Consider the following 16261-nt stretch of genomic DNA (forward strand, 5'->3'; position numbering starts at 1 on the left):
GGTGTCTCCTACCTGGGTACGGCTGGACTCCTGGCTCCCGGCTCACTTGCAATAAATTGAGTGTAGTGCTAGTAGGAGTAATAGAGGGATTTGCAGCAGAAATTAAGATCCAGACCTTGGGTAAAGTTCAAACTTGTCTTTACTGGTTGTGAATTTCATCCAAGCAATTTACAGCTTTAGTCTTAGGTCCCAGCAGGTATTGGCAATGGTTGGCAGGAATTTATCTTCTGCTCTCTCATGTACCTGGAGCTTGCAGGAAAGGACGTCTGCTTGTTAGCTCTATACTGTGGCAGGAATTTGGCTTCTGCACTCTCTATCCTCTGCTGTATGGGGACTGACTAGCTGAGGAGGAATATGGCTTCTCCTGGGTCTCTGGACTTTACTCACAGCTATCTTCTCAGGGCATGCTTTCTTCCTGTAACTAACGATGTCTGCTGTAACTAACGAAGAACCAGCTGAGGCTGAAGGGCTCAGGCTGGGGATGATGATCAATGTCTCAGACGAGACAAGATCCTGGCTTTGGTTCCCTATATCTGGGAGCTCCTACACGCACAGCCTTCCCCTAGCAGGAGTGGCTGGCACACTAACTCTAACTTCCTACTCCACCCTTGAGGCAGGATGTGGGAATAATCCACTCTGCTCACAGAGGGGGGGAGCTAAACTCGAATGAACTATTCCAGCCTAGAAACACTAAACTGAACCTAGTCCTTGACAGATTATTGCTGCCACCTGCTGGTGAACATGAAGAATGACAACAATATACATTTAACGAGGCTTAGAATGCACATTTGTGAGGATATAATGTAAAATTGCATGAGATGACAAGGTTAATTCTTTTAGCAGATTGTAGCAGGGTAAAAGAGTTTAGTAACACAACTCTGGGGTGTTACACTAGTGCCCTTTGAGATTTGGGTGGCTTGCATACAATGTTGTTTGCCTTCACTTGCTCCGGACTACACCATCTAGTGTCTCCGGGCCGGGTGAAGAATTGCACCCCCGTGTGCATGACCCCCCAATTTTAACGGGTTTTATTGACTAATATGTATGATGTGAATTAGTTGTGGATAGAATAAAATCCTCTATTTTTTGGTAATTTCCTTGATACGTTCTTGGATGAGAGAGTGCCTGTATTATCCTATATTTAGCCATCTTAGGAAGATGCTGAAATAGAGGCACAGAGAAATAGGGTTGCTAAGGGCTGAATGCAGAGATCAGAAAGATACAATTAACTGAAAAATAAAGCTTTATGAATATCTTCCCTTCAGCAGCACATATGTTGGGAATTTCATTTGTGGTAGTGAAATGGCAGTGTCAAGGTCACGTACACGCACACACAGGGGGGAGGATAGTGACCACTGCGCTCCACCCTCACCCCTGGCCCTGCCTACTTGCCTCGCAGGGGACAACTGGACGGCAGTCCCTAGCTTAAAATACGTGCTGGGAGGACAGACAAGACAAACAACGGATAGTGAACGGACCGAGTCAAAACCAAGAGAGCGACGAAATACAAATGGAGAAAGCAGCAAATAGTCAGGAGAAACCGGGGTCAAATACCAGGAGAGCAAATAAGTACCACAGTAATGAACAGGAACAGGTCAGGTCACAAGCCGAAGGTCAAGCCAAAAGGTCACGTCAGGAACAAAGGAGCAAGCAGTAGCGGGTCAAAAACAGGCATGAGTCAAAATCAAAATAGCACAGGGTTCACAGTAACAAATAGCCTTTGACAATTAATCACAGGCAACCTGTGGCTAGCAGGTTGCCTGTTTATATAGTGAAGAGCAGAGGTCATGTGACGTGGCCAGCGCCACATGACCTCCCCCCTGTCTGTAGCCGAGTGCAGAGTGTCCAGCTCGGCGCTCAGCCCCCTTGAGGGTAACTATGGGAACGGGGGACGCCGGCCACACAGAGAGAAAGCTTGCGGCCGGGCGCGCTCTGCCCCCCGTTGCCCCGGCAACCAAGACGCCGAGCGGATCCCCGCTCGGCGCTACAAAAAGACATGGAGAGCGTGTCTGCCGCCGTGTTATCCCAGGGAGACGGCGGCGCAGGAGAGGAGAAGCACGCCGCCGGCGCCCTGTGACAGGCAGTTATACTTTAAGAATCCTATATTGTGCCCTAAATGGGATCTGTGTTTTCTGTCTTTTAGAACATTGAATATCAAACCCCTGAATTGTAAGAAATCAGCCGAATGATCATTACAGCCTTAATTCCCATCTTATTCATAAGAATGGGAGCTTATGTGACCTATGGATTATACTAAATTAAACTAAAGCGTAGAGTGCAGCACGGTGGCTCAGCGGTTAGCACTGGTGGGCAGCACGGTGGCTCAGTGGTTAGCACTGGTGGGCAGCACGGTTGCTCAGCGGTTAGCACTGGTGGGCAGCACGGTGGCTCAGCGGTTAGCACTGGTGGGCAGCACGGTGGCTCAGTGGTTAGCGCTGGTGGGTAGCACGGTGGCTCAGCGGTTAGCACTGGTGGGCAGCACGGTGGCTCAGCGGTTAGCACTGGTGGGCAGCACGGTGGCTCAGCGGTTAGCACTGGTGGGCAGCACGGTGGCTCAGTGCTTAGCACTGGTGGGCAGCACGGTGGCTCAGTGGTTAGACTGGTGTCTTGCAGTGCTGGGGTCCTAGGTTTGAATCTGACCAAGGACAACATCTGCATGGAGTTTGCATGTTTTCCCTGTGTTTCTGTGGGTTTCCTCTGGGTTCTCCGGTTCCCTAGAACTTAGATTGTGAGCCCCACTGGGGGCGGCATGATGCTAATGTCTGTAAAGTGCTGCGGAATATATCAGCGCTATATAAGTGCGTATAATAAAATTTAAATGTGATCAAAAGTGTGACACATTCACCAAACTACAAAAAACAAAATGGCTGCACACCATTATATATACAAACAATAGAGCTAAGAAATGGGGGTCATTCTAGATAAAAGTGGTACAATACCGACTATAAATGAGTATACATGAATAATGGAAGCTCTTAGCGCACATACTTGTCGGGCCCATCTACCAGGCGTCAAGGTGGCTTCCGCAGATGGGTCCCTATCACTAAAGAAACTGCCTTACTTTGGACTTACTTAAGCCTACAATATTCATGGCAGTGTAGGAACCCATCTGCGGAAGCCACCTTGACGCCTGGTAGATGGGCCCGACAAGTATGTGCGCTAAGAGCTTCCATTATTCATGTATACTCATTTATAGTCGGTATTGTACCACTTTTATCTAGAATGACCCCCATTTCTTAGCTCTATTGTTTGTATATATAATGATGTGCAGCCATTTTGTTTTTTGCAATTATGTTTGCTTCATGGATATGCACCTGTGATCCTGAAGGTTTTAGTCTAAATTTTCTTGCAACACATTCACCAAACTCTCATGAATAATTTCCTAATTCTCCTGGGAAATGGCCGGAGTTTCCAAACTCCATTACCTCTGACCAGGGGAAGTGAGAGTTTTTAACCCATAGGGTACCAGCACCATATATACAGTTGCAAGAAAAAGTATGTGAACCCTTGGGAATGATGGATTTCTGCAAAAATTGGTCATAAAATGTGATCTGATCTTCATCTAAGTCACAACAATAGACAATCACAGTCTGCTTAAACTAATAACACACAAAGAATTAAATGTTACCATGTTTTTATTGAACACACCATGTAAACATTCACAGTCCAGGTGGAAAAAGTATGTGAACCCTTGGATTTAATAACTGGTTGAACCTCCTTTGGCAGCAATAACTTCAACATAACGTTTCCTGTAGTTGCAGATCAGACGTGCACAACGGTCAGGAGTAATTCTTGACCATTCCTCTTTACAGCAATATTCTTGGGATGTCTGGTGTGAATCGCTTTCTTGAGGTTATGCCACAGCATCTCAATCGGGTTGACTCCAGAAGGCGTATTTTCTTCTGTTCAAGCCATTCTGTTGTTGATTTACTTCTATGCTTTGGGTCGTTGTCCTTTTGCAACACCCATCTTCTGTTGAGCTTCAGCTGGTGGACAGATGGCCTTAAGTTCTCCTGCAAAATGTCTTGATAAACTTGGGAATTCATTTTTCCTTCGATGACAGAAATCCGTCCAGGCCCTGACGCAGCAAAGCAAATCATGATGCCCCCACCACCATACTTAACAGTTGGAATGAGGTTTTGATGTTGGTGTGCTGTGTCTCTTTTTCTCCACACATAGTGTTGCATGTTTCTTCCAAACAACTCAACTTTGGTTTCATCTGTCCACAGAATATTTTGCCAGTACTGCTGTGGAACATCCAGGTGCTCTTATGCAAACTGTAAACGTGCAGCAATGTTTTGTCGGACAGTAGTGGCTTCCTCTGTGGTATCCTCTCATGAAATCCATTCTTGTTTAGTGTTTTTACGTATTGTAGATTCGCTAACAAGGATGTTAGCATATGCCAGAGACTTTTGTAAGTCTTTAGCTGACACTTTAGGATTCTTCTTCACCTCATTGAGCAGTCTCCTCTGTGCTCTTGCAGTCATCTTTACAGGACGGCCACTCCTAGGGAGAGTAGCAGCAGTGCTGAACTTTCTCCATTTATAGACAATTTGTCTTACCGTGGACTGATGAACAGCAAGGCTTTTGGAGATACTTTTATAACCCATTCCAGCTTTATGCAAGTCAACAATTCCTAATCATAGGTCTTCTGAGAGCTCTTTTGCGTGAGGCATCATTCACATCAGGCAATGCTTCTTGTGAAAAGCAAACCCAGAATAGAGATGGCCCGAATAGTTCGCCGGCGAATAGTTCCCGGCGAACATCGCTTGTTCGCGTTCGCCGCGGCGGGCGAACATATGCGATGTTCGGTCCGCCCCCTATACATCATCATTGAGTAAACTTTGACCCTATACCTCACAGTCAGCATTCCACATTCCAGCCAATCAGCAGCAGACCCTCCCTCCCAGACCCTCCCACCTCCTGGACAGCATCCATTTTAGATTCATTCGGAAATCGGCATTCTCAGTGAAAGGAGGGACAGTGCTGCTGCTGATTCAATAGGGAAAGCGTTAGCTAGGGCAGTGTTCTGTGTCCACAGACTCATCTGCTGTAAGGACAGCGTCCTGACAGCACCCCAAAAAGCCCTTTTCAGGGCTGGTACATCAGTCTGCTTTTTTAAATTTTTTTATATATATATATATATATTGCAGTTGCCTGCCCGTGTGAGAGGCTGCAGGCTCAGTCACAGACAGTACTGTGTGCACACCATTCATACAGGGTGTGACAGAAAATACCTCGCAGATAAAAAAAAAATCTATTTAATATTTTTCTGTGATCTAATCACAGTTGCAAGCCAGTGTGTGTCAGGCCCACACAGACTGTATTGTGGCCACTGGCTAGGCCTCCACTTATACCGTTACAGGGTGTCACTCACTCAAATACCTTTCAGATAAAAAAAATTCTATTTAATATTTTTCTGTGATCTAATCATATTTGCAAGCCCGTGTGTGTCAGGCCCACACAGACTGTATTGTGGCCACTGGCTAGTGGCTAGGCCTCCACTTATACCGTTACAGGGTGTCACTCACTCACAAATACCTCGCAGATAAATAAAAATTCTATTTAATATTTTTCTGTGATATAATCATAGTTGCAAGCCAGTGTGTGTCAGGCCCACACAGACTGTATTGTGGCCACTGGCTAGTGGCTAGGCCTCCACTTATACCGTTACAGGGTGTCACTCACTCACAAATACCTTGCAGATAAAAAAATATTATATTTAATATTTTTCTGTGATATAATCACAGTTGCAAGCCAGTGTGTGTCAGGCCCACACAGACTGTACTGTGCCCAGTGCCCACCACTTATATAGGGTGGCACAGTACCTTGCACACATAGTAACACTTATCTAATAAAAAATGACAGGCAGAGGCAGGCCACGCCGCAGGGGCCAACGTGTTCGTGGTGCTGTGATTTCCACTGGCCCTGGAATAATGCCCAGTGTTCAGAGGCCACGTACCCTGAACCCAAAAAATTCGGAAAAAATAGTTGACTGGCTTACACAGGACACCCAATCTTCAACAGCTTCCGCTAAGAACCTTGACGCACCATCCTCCTCCAGCTCAGCTTTGGTCACCTGCTCTCAAGTTACCACTCTCCCGCCCGCCGCCACCACCACCACTACCACCACAGCCGCTTCAGTTGATCCCTCAGTTGGATGAAATTAGTGATGCGCAACCATTATTGCCAGAGGATGGAGATAACAGGGATATGTCTCAGTCAGGCAGCATTACACACATGGACGTACAGTGTGATGATAATGATGATGTTGTACCCACTGCTGCTTCCTTTGCTGAGGTGTCAGATACAAGGGAAGAGGTTGATGATGACGATAAGTCCGTGGATGCCACGTGGGTGCCTGCTCGAAGAGAAGAAGAAGGGGAGACAGAGAGAAGGAGGAGACGAGTTGGAAGCAGGGGGATGTCGTCGCAAGGAGCTAGTGGCACAGTCAGACAGCATGTATCGGCACCCGGGGTCAGCCAGACAGCACGCTAATCAACACATGCTGTTGCCACCACCAGAATGCCGTCATTGCAAAGCTCAGCAGTGTGGCATTTTTTTTGTGTGTCTGCCTCTGACAACAGCGATGCCATTTGCAACCTGTGCCAAAAGAAACTGAGTCGTGGGAAATCCAACACCCACCTAGGTACAACTGCTTTGCGAAGGCACATGATCGCACATCACAAACGCCTATGGGATCAACACATGATGACGAGTAGAAGCAGCACACAAGCTCAAAGCCACCATCCTCCTCCTGGTCCAGCATCTTCAGCCACGTCAACCACTGCTGTCCTCCTTGCCCCCTTTCAACCACCCTCCACTCCGCCTCTCACCTTCAGCAGTTCCATCTCATCTGCCCACAGTCAGGTGTCTGTAAAGGAAATGTTTGAGCGTAGGAAGCCAATGTCACAGAGTCACCCCCTTGCCCGGCGTCTGACAGCTGGCTTGACGGAACTCTTAGCCCACCAGCTTTTACCATACCAGCTGGTGGAGTCTGAGGCCTTCGCTATTGGGACACCACAGTGGAAGGTACCCGGACAATTTTTTTTTTCAAAAATGCAATCCCAAACCTCTACTCAGTGATTGAAAAGGAAGTCATGGCATCTCTGGCATACAGTGTTGGGGCAAGGGTCCATCTGACCACTGATACCTGGTCTGCAAAGCACGGTCAGGGCAGGTATATCACCTACACTGTGCATTGGGTCAACCTGCTGACGGCTGACAAGAATGGAATGCGTGGCTCTGCAGCGGAGTTGGTGACACCGCCACGACTTGCAGGCAGGCCTACTGCCACCTCCTCTACTCCTCCTACTCCATCCTCTTCCATAACCTCCTCGGCTGAGTCCTCTTCTGCTGCGGTGTCTGGCTGCACATCAACTGAATCCCCCCAGCTCCCCAGGGGCTATTCCACATACCGGATACGACAGTGTCACGCTGTCTTGGGGTTGACTTGCCTGAAAGCAGAGAGCCACACCGGACCAGCACTCCTGTCCGCCCTGAACGCACAGGTGGATCAGTGGCTGACCCCGCACCAACTGGAGATCGGCAAAGTGGTGTGTGACAATGGAAGCAATTTGTTGGCGGCATTGAATTTGGGCAAGTTGTCGAATGTGCCGTGCATGGCACATGTGTTGAATCTCATCGTACAACGCTTTGTGTCTAAGTACCCAGGATTACAGCACGTCCTCAAGCAGGCCAGGAAGGTGTGTGGCCATTTCAGGCGTTCCTTTTCAGACATTCAGCGCCGAAACAACATGCCAGTGAGGCGCTTGATTTGCGACAGCCCGACACGTTGGAATTCAACACTCCTAATGTTCGACCGCCTGCTGCAACAAGAAAAAGCCGTCAACGAGTATTTGTCCACGTTACTGGACGCTCATGCGCAATGCCTGTAGGCTCATGCGTCCTTTTGAGGAGGTGACAAACCTAGTCAGTCGCACCGAAGGCACCATCAGCGACCTCATCCCATTTGTTTTCTTCCTGGAGCGTGCCCTGCGAAGAGTGCTGGATCAGGCTGTAGATGAGCGTGAAGAGGAAGAGGAAGAGTTGTGGTCACCATCACCACCAGAAACAGCCTTGTCATCATCGCTTGCCGGACCTGCGGCAACGCTGCAAGAGGAGTATGAGGAAGAGGAGTCAGAGGAGGAATGTGGCTTTGAGGAGGAGGAAGACCAACCACAGCAGGCATCCCAGGGTGCTCGTTGTTGTCACCTATCTGGGACCCGTGGTGTTGTACGTGGCTGGGGTGAAGAACAGACTGTCAATGACATCTGTGAGGACGAGGAACGGGAAATGAGTAGCTCGGCATCCAACCTTGCGCAAATGGGGTCTTTCATGCTGTCATGTCTGTTGAGGGACCCTCGTATGAAAAGAATGAAGGAGAACGACCTGTACTGGGTGGCCACGCTGCTAGACCCCCGGTATAAGCAGAAAGTGGCGGAAATGGTTACCAACTTACCGAAAGTCAGAAAGGATGCAGCAGTTCAAAACAAAACTAAAAAATATGCTTTACACAGCTTATAAGGGGGATATCACAGCACAACGGGAATCTAACAGGGGAAGAGGTGAAAGTAATCCTCCTCCTACCACGACCACGGCGGCAAGGACAGGACGCTTTACAGATGTGTTGTTGATGGAGGACATGCAGAGCTTTTTCAGTCCTACACATCGCCACAGCCCTTCGGGATCCAGCCTTAGAGAACGACTCGACCGACAGGTAGCAGATATCGACACTCTAAGGAGCGATTAACCCCTTGACTACTGGGTGTGCAGGCTTGACCTGTGGCCTGAGCTATCTCAGTTTGCGATAGAACTTCTGGCCTGCCCCGCTTCAAGTGTCCGGTCAGAAAGGACCTTTAGTGCAGCAGGAGGCATTGTCACTGACAAAAGAAGTCGCCTCGGTCAAAAAAGTGTTGATTACCTCACCTTCATTAAGATGAATGAGGCATGGATCCCGAAGGGACTGACAGTGGGGGATACGTTTGTCTAACAAAAGGCCTGATGACATGCCTTGGCCTAAAAATGGTCGCTGCTGTATTTAATGTCTGCATACCGGATGACTTTTGTGAATTCTCCGCCACCAACTAGGGTTCAAGCCGCAATGTTTTAGTCACCTTTCTGCCTTGAAAACATCAATTTTTCCGGCCGCTGCTACAACAGCGGCTGCAACAATAACTATATTTTTCAGGCATGTGTACATGGCAAATTTTTCTGGCCTCTGGTGCTGCACTGTGGCTGCAAAAACAAAACAAAAAAAAAGGCACATACAAGTGTCAATTCCCCTTCGTGATCGTTACCTTGTTGTGGTGAAGGGGCTTGCGTATCACAATGAAGCGATCATCACCTCTATGAGTGTGTTGGCAATGTTGCCACACCCCAGATGATAAGGCCGTTGCTTCATTATGATCAGACCAAAAGCGATCGGCTGGATAATTTTTCATAGAAAAAAATTCAATTATTTTTTTTTTTAAGTTGTATGGGTGGGTTTTTAATTAATAAAATAAAAAAAATCATAATAAAGTCTCTTAATAGTTTATTAGAAATAATGCAGACAATTAAAAAAATCCCCATCAATTCCAATACAAAGCAAGTACAAAGCTCAGAACTAAATTATTCCAGGATGTCGTAATGGTTCGTTAATTCGACAATGGTTAATCAATTCGACACACGTCCCCGGATAGGGGACGTAACAGGGATTAAACTGATAGGAATAGTACTAGTTAAGACACCACTCATATAGGGTGTCACAGCACATTGCTCCGTGCACACGCAGTGCCCCAACTTGGGAGTAAGAGGACCGACCAAGCTCCTTTTTCCATCTCCCGGTTCCTAAAATCAATTCAGTTTGGTGTATCAGAGTTTGGTCTGTCACTGTGAAGGCAGTCGAAGGTACCCGGCCAAAAACTTTTATTTCACAAAAGGCAATCCCACCCTGATATGGGACGTAACAGGGATTAAACTGATGAGAATAGTACTACAGAAAATAGCACTCATATTGGGTGTGACAGTAAATTGCACCCTTGGTGTTGTACGTGGCTGGGTGGAGGAAGAAACCTTCAATGACATCGACGGGACATGGCTAGCTTGGTATCCAACCTTGTGCAAATGGGAAGTTTGCGGTTGGGCAAATGGACTGTTTGCGGTTGTTTGCGGTGCATTAAAAGGGGAGTTTGGTCTGTCAATGTCTGTGAAGCGGGCGTAACCCTTACACTACCTGATCGATACAACATCATACCTGATCGTATACACACACTGGATGTTTTAACCACCTCCCGTCCGCCCATAGGATATAAACGTCGAGGAGGTGGATCTCTATTTCTGAATGGACATTCCAGAACGTCCGTTCAGAAACTGCAGCTGCACGCTAATCGTGCAGCTGCTGATCGGGTTGCCCGCTGTCAGTGACAGCAGGGCAACCCAGAGAGAAGGCAGGGACAGTGCCCAGGTGTCCCTGCCTTCTGGATCGCTGCATACACAGCGCTCGCCGAGCGCTGTGTATGCAGAGCAGGAAGCGCTATGCGCTTCCTGTTCCGGCCCGGCGGTCATGTGACCGCCGTGACCGGAGAGTGCAGGAGCTGTGTGAGGTCTTTCACAGACCTCAATCAGCCCTGAACTGAGGCTGTACAGCGCAGTATTATGCTGTACAGCCTCTCTGGGGGGTGTATTTCTCCTGTAAATGGGGCTACTATGTCAGCCCCAGTTACAGGAGAAATCAACAGTGAAAAAAAAATGAAAAAGTGAAGTAAATGTCCCCCAGAGGTCTTATATGACCTTATGGGGGACGAAAAGTGTAAAATAAAAAAATAAAAAATAAAGGGTTGAAAAAATAAAATAAAAAAAACGGTTTTACATGTAAAAAAAAAAATTCCCCAAGTAAGGAATAAAAAAAAAAAGTTTAAAATAGAAAAAATAAAATAGACATATTTGGTATTTCCGCGTCCGTAAAAACCAGCTCTATAAAAATATCACATGACCTAACCCCTCGGGTGAACACCGTAAAAAAAAAAAAAAAAAAACGGTGTCAAAACAAGCAATTTTTGTCACCTTACATCACAAAAGGTGCAACACCAAGTGATCAAAAATGCGTATGTCCCACAAAATGGTACCAAAAAAACCGTCACCTCATCCCGCAAAAAATTAGCCCCTACATAAGAAAATCTCTCAAAAAATAAAAAAACTATAGCTCTTAGAACAAGGAGACACCAAAACATAATTTTTTGGGTTTCAAAAATGCTATTATGGTGTTAAAGTGAAACAAATAAAAAAAAGTATACATATTAGGTATTGCCGCGTCCGTAAAAACCAGCTCTATAAAAATATCACATGAGCTAACCCCTCAGGTGAACACCGTAAAAAAACAAAAAAATAACTGTGTCAAAACAAGCAAATTTTTGTCACCTTACATCACAAAAGGTGCAACACCAAGTGATCAAAAACGCGTATGTCCCACAAAATGGTACCAATAAAACCTTCACCTCATCCCGCAAAAAATGAGCCCCTATATAAGAAAATCTCTCAAAAAATAAAAAAACTATAGCTCTCAGAACATGGACACATTAAAACATAATTTTTTGGTTTCAAAAATGCTATTATTGTGTAAAACTTTAATAAATAAGAAAAAGTATACATATTAGGTATCACCACGTCCGTAACAATCTGCTCTATAAAAATGTCACTTGACTGAACCCCTCAGGTAAACGCTGTAAAAATAAATAAATAGAAACTGTGCTGAAACTTCAAATTTTTTGGTCACCTTGCCCCATAAAGTGTTATAATGAATGATCAAAAAATCATATGTACCCAAAAATAGTAGCAATTAAACTGGCACCTTATCCCCTAGTTTCCAAAATGGGATCACTTCTTGGGAGTTTCTACTGTAAGGGTGCATCAGGGGGCTTCAAATGGGACATGGCATCTAAAAACCATGTGGAGTTCCTTTTCTTCTGCGCCCTGCCGTGTGCCCATACAGCAGTTTATGACCACATGTGTGGTGTTTCTGTAAACCGCAGAATCTGGGTAATAAATATTGAGTTTTGTTTGGCTGTTAACTATCGATGTGTTAAAGAAAAAATTGGATTAAAATGGAAAATCTGCCAAAAAGTGAAATTTAAAAATGTGATCTCCATTTTCCTTTAATTCTTGTGGAACGCCTAAAGGGTTGACAAAGTTTGTAAAATCGGTTTTAGGTAACTTGAGGGGTGTAGTTTCTACAATGGGGTCATTTATGGGGGTATCCACTATGTAGGCCCCACAAAGTGACTTCAGACCTGAACTGGTCCTTAAAAAGTGGGTTTTGGCAATTTTCTTAAAAATTTGAAGAATTGCTTCTAAACTTCTAAGCCTTCTAACGTCCTAAAAAAATAAAATGACATTTCCAAAATGATGCCAACATAAAGTAGACATATGGGGAATGTTAAGTAATAAATATTTTATGAGGTATCACTTTCTGTTTTAAAAGCAGAGAAATAGAAATGTAGAAAATTGCGAATTTTTTAAAATTTTTGGTAAATTTGGGATTTTATAATCAAGGTATGGTGGCTCACTCTGTATACGGTTATGGAATGGGTGCTGCTAGGTCTGAAATGACTCACCCAGTCATAAATGGAGTAACGTATAGAAATGTGTAGAAAGACTGAGCACTCACCAGCTGGACCAATTGAAGACCAAGAACAAGTACGTGTGTTATATAACAATATAATTTATTTGTAGAATATTTATAAATAGCCCTAAATCTATAATGCAATAAAATCTATAATACAATGGCAATATGAAATCAAAGTGATACCTAAAAAACAAATAAAAAATACACCTATAATGCAGTAAAATAGATATTGCTAAAAAGGTAAAAAAGGGCAAATATTAACAATATATAAAACCAGATATATACGTGGTTAGAATATTCAATGAATATTCAATAAATTTTAGATAAACCACTGATCAATCCAGTGAAGAAATACGCCAGGTATAATGTCCGATAATTAAAGCGGATAAATGTCCCTGTGTTTGAAGAAATCAGTTCGCTTATGCAGGATATGACCAAATGAGCATACAGTCAATGGGTAAAATGCACCTGTTATTTGCCGTCTGATGTGAGTGTAACCGTGGCGTCCCACAAGGCTCACTATATCAGATTAGATGATACCTGGGTCTGGTCGCTTGCTTAAAGTGATTCGGATGATCATGTAGCTCTCAGCATGAGAGATCTCCTGGTAGTGTTCACCGAAGCTGCAAGCCTGGACCTGGTTAATGGTTAACAAGGCATTTTCCTCCGCATTAGCAAGAAGTCGCTGTTCCGGCAAAGTTAAAGTCCAATTGTCGGGATGTTGGGGTCTCGTAAATGTTCATCAGCTGATGTCCGAGGTGTGCAGAAACCAAACGCGTTTCGGGGTCCTTTCCTGGCCCCTTCCTCAGTGGTGATCTGTAAGGGGGGTTTAATCCTCCTTTTATACCCAACATCCCTTAAGGTAAGATGGAACAAAAGTGTGGTTTTGGATCTGGTCATACAGAAACTCTGGCATGGAGCAATCTGAATAATTGTTCTTTTTATAAAGAAAAGTATTTTCAAATGTTGTACTAACAATCAATTTCGGCGATCCCATTGTCTGGCGTTTCTCAAGCTTGTTATGCAATAATTTTCATATGCGTTATCAATGCGGTTTTATAATTTATAAAACGCAGATGCGATTCTTTCAGTGCATATGCGTTTTATTGTCCTTTATATATATAGGTGCGAATTATACTAGTTTTCATTGGTTTTACATCTTGAAATACAGTATATACCAAAAATATAAAATAGAAGTAAAAATAAAAATATATAAAAACAATTATAATATACATTTTTATTATAAGAAATATAAAATGTTAAATAGGTTAAAATATGTATGTCATTACTTTTGTAAAATGCTGATGCATTCCATGTATAGAGTATATCAGATACGGTCAATTATATGTTTAAAATATAGTATCACAAACAATATAAAAAAGATCTAACAATTTATAGAATATGACAATATATAGAATATGACAATATTTAACGAGACTGATACAGACTGTCTTAAAGCTATATTGGAACTGTATTCATTATTTCTGACTTGATTGTAGAGTCATTGGAGAGGAGAATGTAGGGGTGGTGGCCACCCACCCAAGGTGGACCAGAGTGGGTATTAATTCCACCTCTGGGCCACATCGGGAGGGGGGCCCCCACCCCCTCGGGAATACGTTATAAGAAGCCGAAAAGTTCAGATTCGGCATTCAAGCCCATGGGTATAATTGAATCAAAATTAAATATAAAGACATGAGACATATGTTTGATATTGTCCCCTCCTCTCCAATGAGGTCTAACTTTTTCAATAGCCGCAAAGGAAAGACAGTCTGGATTTTGATCATGGTGCAATTTAAAATGTCTCGACACCGTATGTTTATCTGATCCACCCCTAATTTTGTAAAAGTGTTCAGAAATTCTTTCTTTTAAGGTTCTTTTCGTGCGTCCTATATATTGTTTATTGCACGGACATTGAAGAATATAACTTACATTTTTACTGTTAAAGATGGATCCAGAATAGGGATACTAGATTTTACCGTAGGGGCGATTTTTAAACCCAAATTTGGGGCCTTCGTGTAAATTATAATCGGTTTACTTGGTAGTAGTGCTCCAATTGTTTTGTCTTTCTGAATAAAATGCCAGTGTTTATTTAAAATTTTTTCAATTCTTTTATGTTGTGAATTAAAAGGAAGAATTATATTTGTGCGTTCCAATCCTGGAATTTTTTCTTGTTCTGTCAGGTTTTCCATGTCGTTAGAGGTTTTATCAAAAAAGGACTGTCTATCCAATCTTTTGATTTTGTTTAATGATTCTTCAATACATTTTAAGGGGTACTTTTTATCTATAAACTGTGATTTTAGGATTTCTGCTTCTTGTTCAAAAGTTTCATTCTGAGTGCAGTTCCTCTTCAGACGTCTGAATTGGCTGCTTGGGATATTAAGCAGCCACCTAGGTAAATGACAGCTTGAATACAGAATAAAACTATTTCTAGCTGTGGGTTTTTGGTATGTGGAACATAGTAATTTATCCTGTTCGACTTTAATATTAAGATCCAAAAATTCTAGGTGTGTCTTACTGATGTTGGAGGAGAAGCGAAGGTTCCATTCATTTATATTAATTTGATCCAGAAAGGAAGTTAATGTGGTTTCACTTCCCCTCCAAATAAAAATCACATCATCGATGTAGCGGTACCATAGCACCAGGTCCGACCCCAGCTTGTGGTCTATATTTAATGTTTCCCACTCAGCCATAAATAGATTGGCGTAGCTGGGGGCGAACCTGGTGCCCATCGCTGTTCCGGTGATTTGTAGATAATATTCTGTATCAAAGTAAAAATAATTATGTTTTAAAATCAATTCTACTCCCTCCGCTATAAAATCGATTTGTTCATTATGGAACAATTTGCTACTTTTAAGTTGATTTTTCATCGCTATTACTCCTTGTACATGGTCAATTGATGTATATAGTGTCTGTACATCTAGGGTACCCAAGATCCATTGAGGATCATATTTTAGTTTTTCAATAATATTTACAATTTGTGTTGTATCTTTGATGTAAGACTTAGTTTTTTTCACAACCGGTTGGAGTAGGTTGTCTATATACTGGGAAAGGTTTGCCGTCAAGGAGCCAATTCCCGAAATGATAGGGCGGCCCGGTGGGTTAATTGGGTCTTTGTGCACTTTAGGTAAGCAATAAAAAACTGGGAGTTTACATTGTGTATCTAAAATAAATTTAACTTCATGATCTGATAAAATCTTATTATCTGTGCCTTTATTACAATAATTTTTTAAAATAGTTTTAAAATCATCTATGGGGTCTGCATATAATTTAATATAGGTATTTATGTCCAATAGTTGTCTCCTACATTCATTGTTATATGTTTCGGTGTTCATAATTACAATAGCCCCGCCTTTATCGGCGGGGCGTATTGTAATATTTTCCATCGATTGCAGATTTTTTATTGCTTGGACTTCCAAATTAGAAAGGTTAGATCTCATATTTTTGAATTTTAATGACCTCAATTCCTGTTCTACATTTTTTCGAAATGTGTTCATTTCGATACTAATTTCTTGTCTGGGGTATTTTAGAGACTTCGGTCTTAATTCTGTGTGTCTATATTTCAAATTTTCCTCTAGATTTGGAGCAATCGGATTTTTAAGGAAATATTTTTTAAGACATAATTTTCGGATATATTTTTCAATTCCTATATATATATCA

Source organism: Bufo bufo, chromosome 1 (assembly GCF_905171765.1).
Source record: "Bufo bufo chromosome 1, aBufBuf1.1, whole genome shotgun sequence".
Taxonomy (NCBI): domain Eukaryota; kingdom Metazoa; phylum Chordata; class Amphibia; order Anura; family Bufonidae; genus Bufo; species Bufo bufo.